The following is a 23,697-nucleotide window of genomic DNA, read 5'->3' on the forward strand; positions in this document are numbered from 1 at the left end:
TAAGTCCAATATCCATTTTTCAGTGCTCACCTTGTGTGGTCCCTTTTGCAGCATGGTGTTCTTGCTCACTCTCATTTTCTAATGCTCCTTTACAGGTTTCATTTCTCTTGTATACTCATTCTTGTTCTCCATGATTCTTTCCTTGGCTCTCAGCTCCTTTACCCAACACTCTTTCTCTAGGTGATGTTGATGTTTTATATATGAACTCTCCTGCCCTGATGTCTTTTGGAAGCATTTCACCCACATAGCTCACCATTTAATACTTGTCTGTGTCATGTCCTTTAGACATCTGAAATTTGGCATGGGCCAAATTGATGGATAAGGTCAGGGTTTGGACTTCACTCAGAAATAGAGACATCGTTAATGATGGGATAAAAGAAGGCACAGATGTGCAGGGAGGATGTCCATTGCACCATTGCTTGCTAATAATTTCAAAAGCTGATAGTTCACAATGTCCCAGTGTCAAAAACACTAACCTCAAACTATCATAGTATCAGTGTACCATGTACAGAAATAGCTGTTTCTTCAATGCATGGCTCAGACAGTCCCATTACTGAAGTCTGAGTGGTGTAACATTTGGAAAACCATGTGTCTTTCCTTCTCTTTTCCTGACTTCTAAGTGATCATCTCTGAAACATTACAATGTCTGTGTAGCAGCAAGAAGGGGTCCAGACCTACTAGGCCTTATGCTAATGGACTGGTCTGATTACTCCAGGTTTCATGGCTCAGTGGTTCTACTTATTTAATTTACTTCCACATTTTTGTTTTGTTATTTATTTTTCGGTCTTCTAAGGATAACTACATTGAGCTGGACCTAAAAATCAGTGTTTAATGGACTAAATTTAAAAAATGCCTCACAGACCAGGAATTTTAGAATTTCTCCACTTCAAGTGAATGGCTATCTACTGATGTTCATATGAAAGATAGGAAGATTGCCAATATATCTTGAATAAAAGCACCTTCCATTAGATGTTTACAGTTGTATAGAAAGGAAGTTACAGAACATCAAGATCATGAAATTGATAACAAGTGACTTTAATGATCTTAGTAGAATAAAGTGATTTCAGACACATAACAAATATTTAGTAAGTGTCTAGGGTGTATCAAATACTGAACCTAGAAATTCAGCAGTGGTATTGGTGGAAGGAAGAGGTAGAGTCAGACTGTGCATTCAGTGGGCTTGCACAGTCTGTGTGGTGAGAATGTTATAAGAGGGAAACCCGTCAAGGATAATGAAAGACTACCTAGGCTTGGGCTTAAGGAAGCTTCCGTGCAGAAGGTAACACTTAAATTAAGACCTAATAGACAGTCAGGAGATAGCCAGGCAGAGGTGCCTGGGTGGCACAGTTGGTTAATTGTCTGACTCTTGGTTTGAGTTCAGGTCATGATCTCAGGGCCCTGATCTCAGGTCATGGGATTGAGCCCTGCACCAGGTTCTGTGCTCAGCATGGATTCTGCTTGGGATTCTCTCTCCCCTCTCCCTCTGCCACTCTCCCTGCTCTCTCTTCTTTCTCTCTCTCAAATAAATAAATAAACCTTAAAAAGAGAGAAGAGAGATAATCAGGGAAAGAGGCTGAGGGAATAATGTTGCAAAGAAGGGACAGCATGTGTGAGGACCCAGAGGATAGGGTATGTTCAAGAACCCAAAAGAAGAGAAATGCTGTTTAAGTCTAAGTGTAAATGGGGAGGGGCAAGAGGAAGTTAGTACTTATGAGCGAAGGTCAGATGACACAGGGCTTTGTATGACAGTAAGAGGAGTTTGGACCTTATCTTAACAAAGCAGATACCCACAATATCAGAATACCTTCTTGGAAAGCAGAGATGACACTGATTTTTCCCCAAACCATAGGGTAGTACAAGAATCTCCCAGCTGCAGCAGAATATGGGAAGCACGATGCTGAGATTCAGGATATAGGAGGAATTGATTTCAAGAAGCACATGTCTGTGAGTTACAAAATTAGCAGCACTCTCCAGTGCTTTATTAAGGCTCCCATAGCTTTTAATTTAAATTCAGCTCCTGTAGCTTTGCATTTTGTGATTCTCCCAATAGAGAAGGGAATTAAGCAAACGAGAGAGGCTCAAACAAAAGGAAGCCCAGAAGATGGTAAATTGCCAGGAGCAATCAAGGCTGGCGAAGGTGTGACTGCAGCTATTGACCTATGCTGTTGCCATGGAAACCAAAGCTCTGTGGTCCTGGAGTGCTTTCCCTTTTTAAGGACAGATCGGTCTTAGAGAATAGTTAAGTCTGCAAATTACTGAAGTTGGATCATCCATGGCCACACGTATTCCACACTCTTTTTAGTGACAGACACAGTGGGTCCGAGGCAGGCTCCCTAGAAGCCCAGAAGCTATCAGGGGTTAATCAGCGAAGGACAGAGTTTAGCTGTTGCCTCAGAACCATATCGCCAGCTCCACTATACTAGACGGACATATTAATTGTGATAATTTGGGAGGAGGGATATCATTAACTGGGTTTTACATAGTAATGTATGATTTTTTTAAATAATCAAATGAGGAGATCTGAAACCCATGAAGCAAATACATACAAATGTACTTTCTCTTTTTCTTCTGAGGTTTGTGTGAGGAGACTGTAGTCCTTTTTAGGTTCCTGGCAATGGAGTGCCTTCTAAGCACCAAGCACCATAATAATGCTTTGTGTGAATTATCTTTCTTTGTTCACCCATAGCCCTATTACAAGGATAGTGTTGTTATCCCCATTTTATAGGAGAAGATTGAGATTTAGGGAAGTTAAAATTTGTCCACAGTGCTACATATTAAAAAAACATGCAGGCAGTATTTGACCTCTATCATTTGGCTGCCAGACACTGCCTCATTTTTTTTTTATTATAGCATTTTTGGTAGATTATAATATCTTCTGTCTTACTATTATGGAATTTCAAATCTAGGGAATAACTTGGAAGTCATCTAAACTGACTTCCTCATTTTGAAAAGAACAGTGAGACCCAGGAAGTTTCTGTGACTTCCACAAGTGAATTAATTCCCCCAGGGAATTAATGACTAACAGAGACCAGAACTCTGGGCTTTTCAACATACCTTGCTGCCTTTCTTATCAACTGGAAATACGAACTTTGTATTTGTCTTTTTTTCCAAGTCTTTCGCATAACTACTTCTTGAGTATTCTTTAAAAAAAGTCTTGCCTTTTCTCTGTTCTGTTTTAGTTGAGCATTCTCTTCTCTGCATACAGAAATGGTGCTGATTTATCCCAACATGAAGCATAGGCAGGCCTAAAAGAGCAGAATATACAGGTTTCGTAATGCGTGTGGCTCTTGTGCGGCTGGAACTCTGCAAGGAGGGCAATCAGTCAGGAATGGAGTGATGCACCACAGGTCCTCTTGGCCATTCTTTCCTAAAACGTCCTCTTTTGTTACCTTGTCTCATCTGGGAGAATTCATCTAGACTATATACAGTTTTAGGTCAATTATCTAGTAAGAGAAAAACATGAGCAGTGGAAGAGGAGCATTGGGGGGCAGGGCAGAGGGGCAGGGGGAGGAAGTGGGGAAATGTCTGTGGCAACTGCATTGCAGCAGAATGGCTGGTGTTCAAAGGAACAGCTAATGACAAAGTAAATATCCTCTCTGGGCTGGTATGGCCAGGGCCTGCAAGCTATTTTCAGTCTGTTTGTTCCAAGAGACTTCAAGGAGAACATTGTGCCTTACCAGCAAGGGAAAAACCTGACATTCCATTTTAAGGGAGAATCCCCTTTTAAAAGCGAGAGATGAGGGGCGCCTGGGTGGCTCAGTGGGTTAAGCCGCTGCCTTCGGCTCAGGTCATGATCCCAGGTCCTGGGTTCGAGCCCCGCATTGGGCTTACTGCTCAGCAGGGAGCCTGCTTCCTCCTCTCTCTCTGCCTGCCTCTCTGCTTGCTTGTGATTTCTCTCTGTCAAATAAATAAATAAAATCTTAAAAAAAAAAAAAAGCGAGAGATGAACAAGCAAAAGCAAAGCAATGGTTACTTTTTAATTTGCTAGATCAACTAAGGAGGACTTCGAGCAAGAATCTGGGAGAGGACTGGAAAAGAAGAGAGGGAAAATTTAGCCAAGGGGGGACTGAGGAGCTGCACAAGAAAGGGAAGCCTCCATGGAGTTATAGGGGCCTCGTGGAGGCCTCAAGAGAGAAAGTTCTGGTGAAAGTTGAAAATGCATACTTTTCTAGAGGCTAGGCAGGGACACGTAGTTGTGAATTAGACCTGATAAAGGGCAGCTGGGTGCTGAGTCTTGAATGTGGGGTGAGTAGAACAGCTGCCCAAATTGTCCTTCCTTTTAGGACACTCTGCTTCCCAATCAGTAATCCAACAAAATGTCTCCCTTAGCTCTACATCATGATGCAGTGGTTGTTTCTGTCACTTCTAATGCCTCATGCGGATCTTTATTTTACCAATGAAACAGTTTCTAATTCAAGGATAGTATAGTACTAAAGGAAACCAGAGGGGAAGTGGAACTCTCTTCATCTAAGAACGATTTTCATTTCCTCTTTTAATTAGCTGTGTTACTTAATATAACAATACCTTCTTCACCCACGTGTGTTGAACAAGAAAACTGTGAGGCTTCATTGTGGAAGAATCTCTCCCATTGCACTTAATGGGAAAAAAATAAGAGATCTTACTCTCACCCCCTTTTCAAAGGCCAGGTTAAATCCCAGGTCATTTATGAATACCAGAAGTCCAAAATGCCCTGTCCATTTGTCCACTTCCTTCCTTTACCCATCTACCCATCCATTTATTCACTCAGCCTTCCATTCATCCAACAAATATTTAGTGAGAGCCTATTAGTTATTAGGCATTATAATAATAGGGACAGAGGACTCAACACTGGATAAAAACATGCAATGCCTGCAGTCTAGATGAAAGCCCAAAATAAAAAATCACACAAACAAGTGCAAAAATAGAAAAATAAATAAATGTTCTGAGGGAAAAAGAAGCGTGGTGATATTAAACCTAATAAAAGATCTTGAACTTGACTTCTTCAGGCAGTCAGGGCAGACAGCTTACACACTAGTTTACCAATGTACTAATTACATAAGCAGAATTTACCTAGAAAGAAAATAAGAATTAATGACTGCCCATTATTATAGAACATTATCATTTGTGTTGGCTTGTTTGTTTAAAAGAAAGGGCAAAATCTCAAATTGCTTTGAAGGGTTTGTAACTACTATTTAAAATAATTAGAAGGAAACATGAAAATGTTGGTTGGGAAAATTCCACAGAGATTAGCATTCTTTACAAAGGTCTGGCATTAAATATTTCTTTGCAGTGTCACAAAGTGGAGGAAATAAATGTTAAAACTTACCCCAAACCTGTAGCTATATCACAGTTCTAGGGAAGATAATTCACACAAAGCATTATTATAGTGCTTGGTGCTTAGAAAGCACTCCATGGCCAGGAACCTAAGAGGACTACAGCAAAAGTTATCCTCTCTGAGCCAGAAAATCCACAGCTGAGAAGTGGTAATAAGAAGTGGTAATAATAACTCTGAAAGCTTACTGTGAATACTGAATGTGGGGTGACTGGGTGGCTTAGTCAGTTAAGTGTCTGCCTTCAGATTAGGTCATGATCCCACAGTCCTGGGATCAAGCCCCACATTGGGCTCCCTGCTTGGTGGAAAGCCTGCTTCTCCCTCTCCCTTTGTCCCACCCTCACTTGTGCTTGCTCTCTCTCTCAAATAAATAAATAAAATCTTTTAAAAATATAAGTGAAAATACCTCCAGCATTAAGGTTATTTAATGCCCTGAGATGTGTGTAAAGCATTCATCTGCTGAATAACTAGTCTCAGTTACCTTACCTACCTATCCTTGCTGGACTCTTAAAGACTACTTTTACATTTTTTTTTCTCTGAAGACTTTGTGCATTGAAATATTTTTCTCAATGAAATCAGCTTAATTGATTCTATAATAATTCTATTTGAGATTTTCAAGAATCATGAACTTTTAACTACAAGTCAGAAATTCTGATTGGATATGGTTTCACTTATTTGTGGAGCATAACAAATAGCATGGAGGACAAGGGGAGATGGAGAGGAGAAGGGAGTTGAGGGAAATTGGAAGGGGAGGTGAACCATGAGAGACTATGGACTCTGAAAAACGATCTGAGAATTTTGGAGGGGTGGGGGGTGGGGGGTTGGGGGCACCAGGTGGTGGGTATTGTAGAGGGCACGGATTGCATGGAGCACTGAGTGTGGTGCAAAAATAATGAATACTGTTATGCTGAAAAAAATAAAAAATTAATAAAAAAAAAACAAAAACAAAAAAAAAAGAAATTCTGATTGGCATGGTTACAGCTGAATTTATATATTTTTTCAAATGAAAGAAACCAGAGTTGCCTGCACCATTTTCATCATCATTTTTGTAATTCAAAATAGCTATCTCTCATGTGAATAGCAAAGCAGCTTTGGTCCAAATTCCTTTCCAGGAAAACTCAAGAATGCCAAGCCAAGAGGAAGGTTGAAGGAGGTGGGACTGGAGGTAGATGAAGTATGTGTCCCACCCCACCCCAACAGTCCGGAGGGTCCCAATGCACTAAGAAGAACTAACTCCCTAATTTCAACATGTGTTGATGAAAAAAATATGTGTCTATACCTGTATTTAGACTCAGAACCATACACTTCGTTGTTTCTCAGCTTTCCATTGATTGTCCCCTTAAGTCATTGACTCAGATGTGCGGTTATGATTCTGTTGTTACAGAGAGGTCTCATCTTCTGAAACTTGCAGACTTATTTTTTGATGAGCTCTAAAACAAAGGGTATTAAAATAGCACGGTCAAGTCTACATTTCTGCCCTAAAGTTGGCTTTTTGTACACCTTGCTTCCTGTCCTTGGCTGCCACATTTTGCAAGCTGCCCTCCATAGAGGATTATAGAGTGCCTTGAGAAATTCTCATGATAGGTGCAGAAGTAATATCTTGGGGGGAAAAAAGTCCATAAAAATTATATGCACTCCCTTCTGGCCATGGCATGTTGATATCAGTTACCTCTTTTCAATTACCAAAGTTGTCAGTATGGTCTGGGGTTACTTTCCTCACTTTAAGCTGTGAGTTGAGTGTGTGTACTTGCCTAGGAGTAAGGATGGTAGAGGGCTGTTTTTGCCCAGGTCGAGGTGATTTAAGGGAGTCAAAAGTCCTACTCTTACATCCCTACTGCCTGTCACAGAGTTTAAAACTCCCACTACTACTGAGTTTTCCCTTTATCCGCAGTTTCTAGAATTACTTTGTTTAGCTGTCTAAAGATATACAAAAAAGTTGTATAAGATCAGTATGTGATGTGATCTTCAACCATTTCCGCTTCTTAATACGTTCATGAGTTTATGTTTCACATAAGTGACAGGAATTTGGAAAAGAATCACTACACATTTGACTAACTAATGAACTGCTTTCTTCTAAGACAAATGGTAGCTGAGTGCAGAGGTTGTGGGTTACTGGCTAGGTTTGGGGGAAGGATACCATGTAAGTTTAGACACCTTTGGGTAAAAAGATAACTTGAGAAAATAATGCCAAATTGTCTTCATTTTGCTTCTATGTTCTCCCCTCCTGGTCCTTTATTATCCTTTCTAATCTCTGACTTTCATCACTATGTCTACTTAATTCACAGTGTCTCTCATGGCCCTCCAGGCATAAATGCATGCACTAGCTCAGCACAATATTAAACTGAGGATACAGATATGTGAAAGGCAATTCTCTGCCTCAGAGGAGTTTATGTTCTGCTTAACCTTATAACCACTTTTTTCACTTTCAAATCATGGACTCATATTGCCACTCACTTGTTAATTTGCATTATTATGCCTGCAAACCCTTGAAATCCAGCATCATTCTAGGTATAACATGCATTCCTTTATTTAAAAAAAAAAAAAAAAGGAGCTTTCCTATGCCAGGGACCATTCGAGACTGTAGTGACAGAAAGATGATCTCAACTCAGAGACTATTGTGAAAGCCACAAAAATTAACCAACAGCTCTAGTATACCACAATAAGTACTATCTGTAGTAGAAGTGCACGTTCATAGCTATGTGAACAGAGATGAGGAAGTCTACATCTGCTCGAGGGGGTGAAGTGTGTCATCTGGACAAAAGTCATTTTGAGCTAAGATTGGGGAATGACACAAGTTTTCATGGCTGTCAAAGTTCCTGGAAATATTAGATACAAGATATACAAGATATACCTGTCTTGATATGAGAGACAATCTGGGCCTAATCACTCTGGGGACCCTGTAGGGCATCATGAGAAAACAAGAAGCATCGTGATAAATTCTGGGGCAACCAGACGTCAGAGGGAGTTTTAATGCTTGGAAAATATTAAAAGTGAGAGAAAGCCTCAAGAAAGAGATGTGGAAAGCTATTAACATAAACATACATGCACACTTTTTCTTAGTATTTTGTAGAAAATATATATGTGAGTATAAATAGACATTTCAAACAGAGGAAACTTAATATAGGGATTGGTTACAAAAGTGTTGCAGGATATTTAATAAGGCGGTTGGTTGCAAAAAGAGATAATTTTACCCAGATAATTTTACTCAGTAACTGTAGGAATCGGTTCCGTCCCCTACTGCAGGGAGAACCAAAGTGAAATGGGGCGGCCTAGAGGCCACAGTTACCTTGCGCCTGCGGCCGCTGCCTGAGAAATCATACTGTGTGAGTAGGAACCCAGGAATGGATGCTCCTCAGTCACTTACTGCAGGAGTCCCACCAGAGGGTGGAACGGAAAGCTTCTCACATTATCCCACCTTCCCATCTAACAAAAAGCCAATTGACAAGGGGGTCTGGAAGTTTGCAAAGTATGTGTACAGCTTCCTATCTCCAGGAGCATAGAGGAGAATGTAGAAGAATGACTGCGGGGTGGAGAGATAGTAGACACTCTCTGGTGATCACATGTCCTTGGGAAATCTCTTGCCCTCGATTCCTTCTTCCTCTGCCACCAGGTCTCCACCCACAAAGAACAGTATGGGGGACATACACATAAGTGTTTTCATTTTCTTCCTCATTATCCACGTACATAGTCATGTCCACTCTCAGGAAATGGGAAATCTAAGTATGTCCTAGAGCAAATGAGAGAAAGCATGGACGAATAGGGGAGATGCAGGTTTAGGAGTGAGCCTTTAAAAACTAAGCAGAGGAGGCTAGTAGTAATTATCTCAGAAAAATAAGAGTCTCCTCCATTCCCAATCCATTCCTTACCAACCCAAAGAAAAGAACGTATCCACTTAGTTTATACATTTATGCTTTCCTCTTGATATTTTTAGGTCAGCATATCTTGTTCAATCTCACTGTTACAGATGTAAGTAGAAATTAAGTTGTATTTTTACAGCCAACAGTTTCTATAATGAAATGTGACAAAACCAACTCCAATAAGCTGCTATTCATGTTGTTCAAATATGCTCTATTGTACATATTTGGGTAGAAAAATAAGATGTGTCTGCTTCAAAAGGAGATTAAATGGCTAAAGATTAGAGAACAATGACAACTAGAGAACTCAATAGAAGAAACAAAAATAGATACATAGCCAAAGAAAGAAGTTTCTGTTTTCAGTTTTATTTATGGAAGAGTTCTGTTTTTAATAAGAAAAATAATTAGGGACGCCTGGGTGGCTCAGTTGGTTAAGCAGCTGCCTTCGGCTCAGGTCATGATCCCAGCGTCCTGGGATCGAGTCCCACATCGGGCTCCTTGCTTGGCGGGGAGCCTGCTTCTCCCTCTGCCTCTGCCTGCCATTCTGTCTGCCTGTGCTTGCTCTCTCTCCCTCTCTCTGACAAAAAAAAAAAAAAAAAAGAAAAAAGAAAAATAATTAACATTTGTTGATCTTTAAGAGATTAATATAAAAATGAAAAAGGAGTTAAAGTAAACACAGTTGGGAAAAAAAATGTATGCTTTTGCTTTTACATTTCTTTTTCCTTTGTGTAACCTTGAATTTTTAAAGGTACCACATGTCAGTGGTCCACATCATACAATATTCTTTTGGGTACATGTTAAATGGTAATTAGTGTCACTTGATTGGAAATTTAGAAGAAGATGTCAGGCAATGCCAGGACTTAAGAATATAAAGCAAAATTCATACCCTTCAATTCATTTGCAAAGTTATGAAAGCATTCTATAACTACTAAATATCTGGAGGTGGTTTTTATGGCATGGGGTCCTCATAGATATATAAGAGGTTGGAAGGATTTTACCATAATCTCATCTCTAAGGTAATTCCATCGAATAAGGGAGTCCTGCAGACCTTTCCTCTAGTTGTTTCCGCTTGCTAGAATGCTTTCCCCAAGATTTCCACTTAGCTGATTTCCTCACTCTGTTCAACCATGGCCACTGAACATGCCTCACTCACTTTATAATAGCAGCTGACACTCTCCCAAGGCAGCAAATGTCTTACGACATCAATTAGCCAAAAAGAGCAACTCTAATAGACAAATTTTAAAAAATGTAACAGTAATGTATTTATATGTTTCAATATTCAAAAGAGGAAGAGAGTTTACGGTGAAGTTTTCCTTTTTGTCCCTTCCCATACTTCCCACTCTCACTTCTTGATGCCACCTACACATTAGTGGTGGATCACTCCACAGGATGGAGCCCATGGCCAGTTCCTCTGTTAATAAAAATATGGAGAGTTTACATTATTACAGGACACATGCCCCTGAGACATGTTATACAGTTTAATGGACCACGATATTTCATTTTCTATCTCATATGGATAATTACTTTAAAGAAATCCCTGGAGCACCAAAACATTATGTTGTGATGTAGAGTGAGTGTTATTTCTTTGGAGAGCAGTGATCAATTCTTTAATGCCTACGGGGATCACCTCATAGAGAAGAACATTCATGACTATTTGTATTTTGTTTAATGGTTGTATTAGTCAAGATTATACAGAGAAACAAAATATATGTGTATACATAAGCACACACATATGTAAACAGATTTATTATAAGTAATCAGCTCACCCGATTATGAAGACTGGGAAGTCATATGATCTGCCTTCTGCAAGCTGGAGACCCAGGAAGGCAGGTGGTGAGAGCCGGAGAGCTGATGGTGTAGATTCTTGCCTCTATCTGAAAACTGAGAATCAGAAGTGCCAATGGTAGGAGATATTTATTCAGTTCAAACACTGAGGCAGAGACAACAGGAACCCACCCTTCTTTTACCCTCTTGTTCTCTTCAGCCCTTCCAGTGATCTGGTGAAACCCATGTGCATTGGGGAGGGCCATTTGTTTTATTCAGTTCACTGACTCAAAGGCTAATATTTTTGGAAAACAACCTCACAGACACACATAGAATAATGGGCATCCTCTGGTCTGGTCAAGTTGACATAAAATTAACCATCACAATGGTCAGTTATTAAACTTAACATATTTCATAAATGAAACATAAATAACATACAAATAATTAAATTTCCTCTCAATGTAAATGAGAAAGAAGAAGTTACTGTATGACTCATCTTTGTGAATAATTCAAACCCTCTGAAAAGGCAAAACTTACACATAAACTTAGCGGATTTATTATACTACTAACACTTAGAACTAGTCTATAGTTTCGGTAACATGAGCTTAATTAATTCCTTTATTGCTTCCCACTTGATGTTAATGCTTTCCAGGGATATATCTACACTCATTTTGATATATAACTAGAGCTGTAGTAATGTTTATTTTGATAACTTCTTGCAGTCAGAGTAATCTTAGCAGAAGCACAAGTCATAAAATACCTTCTCAGACCAGCCAAGGATTTTTCATTAGCAACAGATGGGACAAAGAATTTGACTGCTTTCCCCAAAGTGAGTCTCTTTTAGTGGGCACATTTTATTTTTTTTTTCAAGACTTTATTTATTTATCTGACAAAGAGAGAGAGATCACAAGTAGGCAGAGAGGCAGGCAGAGAGAGAGGGGGAAGCAGGCTCCCCACTGAGCAGAGAGCCCAATGCGGGGCTCGATCCCAGGACCCCGAGACCATGACCTGAACCAAAGGCAGAGGCTCAACCCACTGAGCCACCCAGGCGCCCCAAGCGGACACATTTTATTTGTTATTTCACTTACTTTCACTTAAGTCCTTATTTCTTGTGTGGATATTATTATTGGCATTATTTTATCTTCTGGTGTCTTCCCCCAGACATAATGTATTTTTAGGTCATCACTTTGCTAGCATTTCACACTTCACTGTCTTGTCATTATACTATGTTATTATGCTATGACCTAGTCTGTTAGCATTATTATAAACAGATGTATTCCTTATTAGAATTTTATTATCAGTAGTACTATCTAGGAGCTTCATCTTCTGGCCACAAGGGATTAACTGTAGGTAGTTAGCTCTCCTCATAAAGAGCATTGATTTATTATTTATTATCCTGGAACAGTGTTGATTTCCTTCTCCACTTGGCCTTGTGTGTGGCTACCGATACCAACACCCTCTTGAACTCCCTTTCCACCTGATTTTTATATTGGAACACCTGGAATGCTCATTCCTTTGTAGTTTTGGTATAGATTCCATTTCTTCCCCCAGAACTTCTTGGTTTTCGCCAGGCTTCTTTTCTTTATTCTTTTCCCTATGCACAGATGGAAGCAAGAGCATGTCTGTTTTTTATAAACAGACGTAGAGCAGCTATATAAAATTACGGGAAACGGAACACCTTTATATATAGTAATGTTAAAGAGCAAAAATTCAACTGAGTAAATTTGAAGATCTCATTAGCTTTATTAAGCAATTCATGAATTGGACACCATCCCAGCTAGCAGAGTAGAGTGGAGCTCCAAGGAATTGTGCCAAATGGAAGGTTTTTATAGGGAGGAGGTTGGGGCAAGGAAGTCATTATCAACAATGGAAAAGAAATGATTGTTTCAGGTAAGGTCACCTTCCCTTAGGGGAAAGGGCAGAGAGTCTCATTAGAAAGATCACCTCGTCTTCCTTTTTTAGAATGTTTAGGGCCTATGTGACAGATTATTTCATTGGTGCTAACCAGCTAAGACTACACTTCTGGAGAGAGATTGAAATTGCCACTAAGTTAGGTATTGAGCCCCTGTTTGGTTACTTGGCCTCAGTGGCTCCCTTTTGGGCACAATTTATTTTGTTTCTTTTCTTTTCTTTTTTTTTTTTTAACAGTAGTAACTTTTTTGTTTGTGTTAAAGTCATTGTAAATTTAAATATACCCTATTATATTCACCCTTTTTTGCAGTGCTAGTATCTTTTAAAAATATTTATACAAACTGTTCTCTGTAGACTGATATTAGGAACTCCCTGATTTTTACAGCAAACCTTTTTCAAATTAATATAGCAATTATTACATCTGTTGTTGTTTAAAGTTTAAATGATCACAACTTGACTGATGAAACCATTTTGTGTGGGTTTATCCTTTCAACACTGCCTTCTTCTTGGTAAAAATTGGACATATTCTCGTATTTCTCTCTCCTAAGACATGGAATTCATTGCTTTTCTGCAGTATCCCTTGCCTCTTAGTTGAGGAGAGTATGAGAATAAAAAATCTCGGTGCTAGAATTGCACAAGAGTGTTGGGGGTGAGCAAAAATGTTCCTTCTGCATTTGACCTATTTTCATTAGTAGCAAAGGTAAAATACATGCATGTGTCTATGTGTGTGTGGATACATAGGTACACACATGTATATACACACACACATTTCTTTTTAAGGAGTGAATTCTCACTGATTTTTCTAATTTAAACATATAATGTTTCATCAGCAACTAAGATTTCCTCTACGTGAACAGAAATGACATTTTTTTAAAGACTATGTTTATTGATTTGAGAGAAGAAGTGAGAGAGAGAGAGAGAGAGCACAAGTAGAGGGAGTGGCAGAGGGAGAGGGAGAGGGAGAAGCAGGCTCCCCTGACTGGAGCTGGATCCTAGGCCTCTGGGATCATGACCCAAGCCGAAGGCAGACACTTAACCTACTGAGCCACCCAGGCACCCCAGAGACAACAGTTAGATGTTCCCACCCTGACAGATACTACATTACTACAGAAGAAAATGCTTAGCTAATGATCAAGCTCAGCATTTCACCCTATTTCTGCTAAATGATGAAGTCTCACCTTAATCCTGCCAGCAGTTCTATTTTTGAAACGGAGGACTTCCTTCATAGAATGCATTTTACCAGAGTCGTGATCCCACGGCCACCAGGCAGTCATGCAGGGCTGCAAGCTGTAAAGGGCCCCCACACCAGCTTTAAGGCTCTGCAACCACTCCTTATGATTCACCATCATTTTTGAAAAAGTCTTTGCATTTTCCTTTGCCACAGAACCCTGCAAATTATATAACCCAGTCCTACCCATAATGCATGAGCTAGTAGATTAGAATTTAAGGTCCTGGTTCCTTTACCCTTTTATTCATCCAAAGTAAGCAGCAAGTTCTTAGCATGTGTCCTTCCAATGAATAACAAATCATATTAAATCCCAGAGACTCCCCAATTCCCGTACGCAATTCAAATGCTGTATCACCGACAGGAAAATCAGCATGAATATTTGACTGGTTACTTAAAGTCCCTGGGAGACTTAAAAGTACAGATTTCTGGAACCTCCCCAAAATGAATCCAAACCTTTTGGAATGGAAGAGAATAATCTGTATTTTTACAAATCTCTTGGCTTTGTTTTGTTTTGTTTTGTTTTGTTTTATGCCCGTGAGTGGTATGGAACACGAGGCTCCGTTACATTAAGCTGTCGAAATCTGTGACATGAGCGGCTCGTATTACCAAAGTCAGTTCCTATTGGGTATTTATCTGATATGATTTCTGTCTGTTTCTGTGCTACCAGTGGGATACCTCCGCGGAGGGAACCAGCAATTACTACTCTCATCCACTGTGGGTGTGAGACCTCTTAGTTCTCCTAATCATGCTCAGCTAAACTGCCAGCAAAACATTGGCAGAGAGAGTCCTTTTTCGTGTCTAGTTGTTTTTTCCCCTGACCCCATATGTCTATTTTCTGTGGTAACTATGTGGGCTTTTCCATTATAACTTATTCCCCTTTCTCCTTCCTGAATCTGATGTATAATCACAACTGTTACTTTCTTCTGGTTGGCCTTGCTGCTTTTGTGGAAAAAAGAGAACAGAAGACAGGAGCGAAGCAGAAGCAGAAGTACCATTTTAATGTAGCCACCTGGCAAGTTCTTGGTGCTATCCTGACACTTACATGGCATAATCATTGACAAGGAATGGATTATTTCCTCCTACATGCTTTTCTTGAGGTACAGAGTCTAGAGCTTGTGAGATCCTCAAGGAACCAGGACCTTAGACAAATAACCGAAAAAGGAAGAATTAACTCTAAAGTCACAAAATAAAACTCCAAATTCAGAATTAGTAAGTGCTAACTAAATATATTTTACATTTACTTTATTATTCCTATTAATCATCACAAAAATTCATTATATTTGAAAATAATTTGTAAGAATTCTTCACTTTGCAAGAATCCCTGAATATACCTAATTATTGCTGAGAATTATAGCCAAATGTTAATTAAATGCATTATCTGTACACAAATAATTTCAGAAACAAAATTATAAGATCCATTTCAATTTTTTAATGAGAAAAATATGTTTAGGGACACAGAAGTCAACTTAAAGCACTCCAAGTGACCAAAACTGAGACAATTTGAGCAATAAAATAAATTACATTAGATTACAACCTAAAGTATAAAATTAATAGCTGTGAGTCTGACATAAATAAGTACATGAATATAAAAATTTAAATTTATTTCATGTGAGATCTGGATAGTTTTTATATGTTTAGAATACTGTGGGGAGGAGCACCTGGGTGGCTCAGTCAGTTAAGTGGCTGCCTTCGGCTCAGGTCCTGATCCCAGGGTCTTAGGAACGAGCCCCACATCAGGCTCCCTGCTCTGTGGAGAGCCTGCTTCTCCCTCTCCCTCTGCCTGCTGCTCTGCCTACTTGTACTCTCTATCTCTGTGTCAAATAAATAAAACCTTTAAAAAAAAAAAAGAAAAAGAATGCTATGGGGACACCATGAAACCTAAGAATGCCAAAACACCCCTAAGGTCTTAAGATGACCCCATTATGTACACTGCCTACAGACTCACATCCCTGCTTTAATAAAAGTTTTTTTTTGAAAGTCAGATTATAGTTGAAACTACTAGTAAACATTACCCCAACCTGCTATGTTGTAGTGATAATTTAAAATGTTTTGCTAAAGCAAAATATAATGCAGTACCTCAATATCAAAAACATTAAATAGATAGATAGGAGAATTTGTCAGTCCTTTACCCTCCTCAGTAGTTCCAGATGGTTCTGCAGAATTCTGATGCTCTGGGGAGCACAGTGTGTAGTTTTTTGATAGAGAAAGAAAAGCTGAGCCTTTGAAGATAAGCCACGGAATTGGAGAAAATAATTGGAATAAACCTGATGTAGGGCATATATCCAAATGATATGAAATACTCTTACAATTCAAAAAGAAGATAAAAAGCCCACTAAGGAAAAGCAAAAAGTATAAAGAAACACTTCACTAGAGAAAATAATATGGATGACTAATAAACATATGAAAAATTTCTCAATACTGATAGTCACTCAAGAAATGCAAATTAGCATGAGTCACCTGCCAGAATGGATACAATCAAAGGACTCCATCCCAAATGTTGAGGAAGCTGAGGAACAACTAGAACTCTCACACCTTGCAGGAATGTACAATGATACAGCTACATTTGAAAATAGTTGGCAGTTTCCTACAAAGTTAGATGTCTGTTTACTCTGAGACTCAACACTCTCCCTCTTATACGTTTGCTGAAGGTACATGAAAACATGCCCATAAGGAGACCTGTAGGCAATTGTCTATAGCACTTTTATTCACCTCTGAGTATTATTTACTTCTCTAGGGGTATAGGAACTCAAAAGTGAGCAGTAATGTTCACAAGCTGTCTTTGCTGTAAAGTTGAAGTTCCAAAAATCTGAATTTGCTATAAAATACTGTTTAAAAGTCAAATACTTCCTCCAGAGCCAAAGTATCATTGAATGACATTTTAACACACAACTCAGTCTTTTAAACTTGAAAAACTCATTACTTAATGTGTTCAGTAGGAAATAGAGTGTTAGCAGATTCAAAGCATGCTTTCTTCATAACAGATGCTGTCACTTGCTAATAGTATTTTTTTAATTACACTAATTTTAACACCTATAATCTTAACAGTTTCTATAGAATTCATATTTTAGAAATTCTCAGCACTAGTTTTAGATTTCCACATTTATTTGACTATCACAAAGTGAATTCACATGTTAAGCGACTATGGATTTTTACCTACCACATCTCAGAATATTCTCTTTTACCCCTCAGACACCAAGCAAGAAATGATAGTGCAAAGCCCGGGAGGCAATTTTATAACAGGAATTTTTAAAAATTGTCACATAGTAGAGAATCTTCATTAGCATCTTCTCAGAATAAAATTGTTAAGTCATATGTGAAGTATGCTTTTATCTGTTTGCTTTCTATGCCTTCTGCAGGAACTAGAGATGTTTTCAAAGTTCCTTTCAGACAGATTCTTAAAATTCTCTGCATTATTGAGCTAATGGCATCACATAATTATGAAAGTTGTCTGTTTTGGGCACCTGGGTGGCTCAGTCACTTAAGCATCTGACTCTTGATTTCCACTTGGGTTGTGATCTCAGGGTCACGTCTCAGTATCTTGAGACTTGAGTACCGTGTCGGAGTTTACACTCTGCCCAGTGGGCTGGAGATGCTCTCTCTTCCTCTCCCTCTGCCCTTCCCCCTGCTCATGCTCTCTCTCAAAAAAAAAAAAAAAAAAAAAAAAAAAAGGAAAAAAATTGTCTCTTCTTCCTCTAGGAGTCTTCACTTATCCACCATATACTTAGTAATTTTGTAGCTCCATGTTTGTTGTGTCTTTCTCCTTCTTGCTAGCCACTCTTTCTCCTGGCAACCTTATTCTGATTAGTATTTCTTATTTCCTACCTAAAAAGTGACCTTCAGTAGCTTTCAGACTTGAAAGAAGAGTGAAAGTGTGCTACTTTACTAATGCCCAAATATCTTGGGCAAAATTATAAAATGATGGAAGCAATTTTATATTCCCTTTAAGCATGGCTCATCTTTTTCCTCTCTCTCTACCTGTCTTGGCACCTTTTCCTTGGTATCTTTTCCATCTCTCCCTTCTAGACCAGTGTCAACTTCTCTGTATAAATTAGTGTGTTTGTTTGTCACCAGAAGAGAAAATCTACATTTGAGAGGACTTCCAACAACCAGTTGTGGGATTTTAACATCCCTGGCGTCTACGGCCATACCACCCTGAATGCGCCCAATCTCGTCTGAACATCCTTGGCAACTTGAAAAGGAGCAAATTGGGGAAGGAAGAAGTAAAGGGGAGGTGAAAGGTAAAGGGATTTCTTCTTGCCCCATTTGAAATGTACAGATGATTAGGTACAGTGTCAGTGCATTTGGCTGAGCCTAAACTTTGCTAGACTCATTGAAAATGGATTGAGGTCATCACTATAATGAAAATGTGGCTGGAACACACTATTTAAATATTTTATGTGAAATCCCACAATTGATACCATGTAAAAAAAAAATCCTTGCTTAAAGTTGATGAGGCTGTGCCATTATTCTGATGAGTTTCTGTACATTTGTTTCACTTTTCAAAATAAACTATAACTCAGTGGTTCTCTCTCCCCCACTTATTCTCTCTTCCACATTTTCTACAAGGTTCCACTAGGAAGGAATCACATGTCTTCTCCCAGATGCCTGCTCTGGTTTTTCAGGTGATCATCCACTAGAAAGAAAGAAAGAAAGAAAGAAAGAAAGAAAGAAAGAAAGAAAGAAAGAAAGGGAAAGAAAGGAAGGAAGGAGGGAAGGAAGAAAGAGGGAGGGAGGGAGGGAGGGGGGGAGGAAGGAAGGAGAGAAAAAAAAATCTCACACAAACTCTTTTTATATAGTGAGAGAGCACAACTTTACTGGTTAATTAAGGGCATGAGCTTTGAAGCCAAACACACCTGAATTTAAGTGCTGGTCCTGCTCCTTCTTACGTATTTAACCTTGTGAAGCCTCGGCTTTCTCATCTACATAAAGCAGAGTTAATAATATCTTCTCAAACCGTTGTCAACGGTGCTGTAATGGTTCCCTAACAGTGTCAAGACACTTCCAAATCATTGGGAAAATCTCTAAATCTACCTAAAAACCTAGAGTTTGCTGGACAGAATGTTTTTGGTGATAAACTACAACCTGAGTTCTTTACGGTTTTCTTCAAATCTTTCTTCATTATTTTAACACTATGGTATAAACTTTATTATTATTTTAAAGATTTATTTATTTATATGAGAGCAAGAGCATGGGGGTGGGTGGAAGTGGCAGCGGGGGAGGGAGAAAGAGAATCCAAGCTAAGCGGGATACCAACTCCATCCCAGGACCCTGAGATCATGACTTGAGCAGAAACCAAGAGTTGGTAACCAACTGAGCCACCCAGGTGCCCCAATTCTATAAACTTATTACAAAGTGGGGTGTCTGGTTCAGCCAGTTTCTAGTTGCATCCAAACCGTTCCATCCAAATCGTCCTTGTCTTTCTGAGTTCTCTATTTTCTGTCAGTGATTCTGGAGGTCACAGAGAGGCAAGGAGCAGAGATGGAGAGTGAGAGGTATGACAGGCAAGGAGGTTAGGGTGAAAAGTCAGTTTAAACAAGATGGTTTCACTCATATGTGGAACATAAGGAATAGCACAGAAGACCACAGGGTAAAGGTGGGAGGACTGAATGGGAAGAAATCTGAGGGGGAGATAAACCATGAGAGGCACTGGACTCCAGCAACCAAACTGAGATTACAGAAGGGAGGGGAGTGAGGGGTTGGGTTAATAGGGTTATGGGTATTAAGGAAGGCACGTATGGTGATGAACACAGGATGTTGTACACAGCTAATGAATCATTGAACACTACATCAAAAACTAATGATGCACTCTATGTTGGCTAATTGAACATAATAAAAAATTGTTTTAAAGAAAAAAATTAACAGGATTGCCCATTTGCTTAAATTATTTTTAAAAATGTGTGGAAGCTAGGCAATAGGTTCATAGAGTTCATTATAATTTGTTACCTTGTTTTGTATAGATTTGAAACTTTCCATTATATGTAATATATAATATGCATGTGTATAGCTACACATGCATATACATACGTGTGTCTGTGTGTATGTGTACAGGAAAGATAGAAATGGACTGTGCTTACCTGTCAACAAAGGCAGGGGAGAAATAGAAAAAATTGGGTGATAAACATTAATAAACATTAATTTTTTTTCCTTGCCCAAGTACTGCATTGATTAAGGAAGTCAGAAGAGCAAGAAATGTGGAAAACAAAGTCATTGATTTATTTATTATTTATTATTTAATTTATATTATTTATTACCGATATTGGTCAGTTTAGAAATGTGGCTTTGGGTGTACGAGGCAAGTGTATTTGCTAATGCTGCCTCTGTGAATTGGAGGATTTACTTCTAGCCACAGCACACCTGGATATCCACATCCTTTCCTTGTTGGAGTTGTCCTTGTGTAACTTTGCACTTGGAGCAAAGTAAAGTGTGTGGGTCTCTATGAGTGACTATATCCCAAAAGAAGAAAGGGAGGGAAAGGACCGTGGACATCCATGCCCAGTTCCTCCTTCCAGGCTCACCAGTATCCCTGGAAAAGTGAGCAAGAGGGTGGCAGAGAAGAGCTAAGGAAGGTCCCACATGAAAGGGAGTAGTATGCGTGGGGTATAAGGGTGCCTCCTCCTTAAATGACCAGTGAAAGCTTTTATTTGGGAAGTCAGTCACTATTGACTAATACACTTTTTGCAGTTCTACCCATCAGTTTTTGTTATAGATTAGATTCTTTGCTTATTATGCCTCTCTCTGAAGACTTCTATTGACCCCATCAAAGGTAGCTTGAGTATTGAACTTTTGCTTAACATAATGAAGATAGAATATGGAAGAAGTATGGCCTAAAATTAGAAGGTGCCCCCAGAAGTACCTTTTTTCTTGGGCCTGGTTAGAAGCTGGATTTACTTTTTTGTTCAGGCAGATTCATTTGATGCTTTAGAGGAAGATTATTCTTTTACATTGATTGTGGTTCTTGGGAGAGAGTTTAAAATTCCAATAGATATTTCTGGCATGCAGAAATATCATTGTTGTAGCATATATTTTCAAATAGATTGAACATTTTGATAATTCGCCTTTAAAATGCTCCCCCAAAGATTCAGCAGGTATGGTTAAGAATTGAGGAATACACTTTTTTTTTTTCACAGACAGGCTTGGCCATTTTATGACTGTTTTGTCTTGTGATATCGCATAGGCTTTAAATATCCACCATTGTCACATCAAGATATATTACCTTTCTTCAAACTCTTATAGACCTATATTTACACCTCTTTTGTGATATTTATTCCATAGCCTGTCTTGCACCTACTGGGTACCGTTCTTGCCAGTCCTGCAGAAATGTAAGTTCCTAAAGAGCTGGGGTTATAGCTACGTCACTTCCTTGTTATCACAGTGCCTGGTAAAGAATAAGTATTCAATAAATGTTTTCCAAATGCACAAATAATCACATGGCAAAAAACAAATAGAATTCCCTTTTTTTTTTTAAACATTCCAGATTGTTTGATGTGCTTCCTCTTGCTATTATTCTTTCCTACACACATCTTTCTGTGACCAAAGTTCCTCTGCCTTTGCATATTCTTTTCTGACATACTCTTTATTGAGTCGTATGTGATTCTCTTCCATCTATTTCTATATTCCCCAATCTCCAGATTTTCTAGGCTTAAAATATACCCACCAAAAGATGATAACATTGGGCAGAGAAAATAGACTGAGTTAAAATCCTTTTTGTGTTTTTTTAAAACACTAGGTTTATCAAAAAGAATATATGCAATTCTTTTTAATCAAATACTATAGAAGACCATATAGTATAAAGACAGAAATAATTGGCCCCAAATGTTACCAGCCCCGTTACCTCCCTCTCTTCTTGCAATCACTTGTGATGGTATTTAGATCTTTTTATTAATAACTACTATATTGCTACATAGGAGATTTACACCACAATTCATTCATTGGTCTTCATATGATTGGTGAGGTGTTAACCCACTTGGGCTCACACTCATATCATCTTCTCTCTGCCTTTCACAGATAGATGCATTTTCCATTGATTACCACTGGACCATGAAGTAACATGCTTTAAGCTTTTATTTCGTCACGTATAAATGGTTTCTCTTAACATTTTAAATATTAATTGCCTACTATGGACTGATCATTTTTAGCCCCCTATCCCACACTCAAATTCATATGTTGAAACCTAATCCCCGATGTGATGGTTGGTGGGGAGTTTGGGGGGAGATTAGGCATGAAGGTAGGGCCCTCATGAATGGGATAAGTGTTTTATAAAAGATGCCCCAGAGAGTTCCTTCACTCCTACTGCCAGGTGAGGACATGGCAAGAGATGGCTGTCTCTGGATCACGAAGCAGGTCCTCACCAGACACAAAATCTGCCCATGTCTTGATCTTAGATTTACTGGCTTCCAGAATTGTGAGAAAAACATTTCTGTTGTTTATAAACTACTTAGCCCATGGTATTCTGTTATGTAGCCCAGGTGGCCTAAAATAGCCCCCACTGCACCATCATTTGGGCACATTTGCCCAGTGCACAACCTGTACAGACGTACACTGAGCTCTGACTTTGTCCCTCCTTTCTCCTGTCTGTTTTCATTTCTCACTATTATCAAATGTACTTCACTTTCAACCTTTACATTCTATTTTGTGACATAATTATATGTATTTTGTATATAGGTTGAATACTATGTCCATATATTATTCTTTGTAGAAAAAGAAGTTATGATTGTACTTACTTTCATTGTACAGCTTTTTAAAAAAATTTTATTATTTAGAGAGAATGCAAGTAGGGGGAAGGCCAGAGGGAGAGGGAGGGAGAGAATCTCAAGCAGACCCTGCACTAAGCACAGAGCCTGATACCAGGCTCAATTTCACTATCCTGAGGTCAGGAACTGAGCTGAAATCAAGAGTTTGATGCTTAGGGGCACCTGAGTGGCTCAGTGGGTTAAGCCTTTGCCTTTGGCTCAGGACACGATCTCAGGGTCCTGGGGTTGAGCCCCGCAGGGAGCTTTCAGCCCCCTGCTCAGCGGGAAGCCTTTTTAAAAAGAGTTGGATGCTTAACTGACTGAGCCACCCAAAAGTTCTGCTTTTTCTTTTTCTGAAATTGCCGTTTTCCTTTTTATTCTCTTCTCTCTCTCTGTTTCTCCCTCCCCCTTATTTGGAAAATTCCTTCCCTTACTTGAAGCTAGACTATTTCATCTTGGCATCTTCTGCATGTAGGGGTTTTGTAATTATTTTCTTGGGGTGAAGCCATCATTTTCTGGAGACTATGTCTTTTTTCTTTCTTTTTTCCTTTTAGTTTCCTGTCTTGTTTTACCAGGTTGGACCACAGCCTCATGTAACTGCCTACAGGAGAGATAGGATCACATTTCTTGCACATCTAAATTATCTTCTCTCTGCCTTCAAATTTCATCGATAATTTGGCTGAGAACAGAATTCTAGACTGAATACTATTCCTATCAGAATTTTGAGTCATGATCCCACTGTCTTCTAGCATCCAGTAGGTGAGATGTTGATTCTCAGTCAGATCTTGTCTGGTTTTGTTTTTTTTTTTTTATTTCCCTGCCTTGCTTGTCATCATACTCTACGACCAGTAGAGATTTTAACATGTTCTCTGTTCTCCTTATTGCTCTAACATTTCACAG

General features: G+C 39.0%; 1 protein-coding gene and 1 long non-coding RNA gene across 4 annotated transcripts in view; one reads left to right on the top strand and one right to left on the bottom strand.

Annotated features, from left to right (window-relative positions):
* The window catches only part of LOC125099866 (uncharacterized), a 34,438-nt gene extending 23,309 nt beyond the window's left edge, over positions 1-11,129 (bottom strand). Inside the window, exons 1-3 of one of the 3 annotated variants that reach the window (XR_007127382.1) lie at positions 10,932-11,129; positions 10,467-10,576; positions 3,055-3,245 (exon numbers count right to left, since the gene is read on the bottom strand). This is a non-coding gene — a long non-coding RNA (uncharacterized LOC125099866). The remainder of the gene's footprint in view (positions 1-3,054; positions 3,246-10,466; positions 10,577-10,931) is intronic. The other 2 variants (XR_007127381.1, XR_007127383.1) reach the window with 2 other exon arrangements.
* RAB3C (RAB3C, member RAS oncogene family) overlaps positions 1-23,697 on the top strand; it is a 645,683-nt gene that overhangs the window by 280,054 nt on the left and 341,932 nt on the right. The window lies entirely within an intron of this gene.

This window comes from Lutra lutra, chromosome 5 (assembly GCF_902655055.1).
Source record: "Lutra lutra chromosome 5, mLutLut1.2, whole genome shotgun sequence".
Taxonomy (NCBI): Eukaryota; Metazoa; Chordata; class Mammalia; order Carnivora; family Mustelidae; genus Lutra; species Lutra lutra.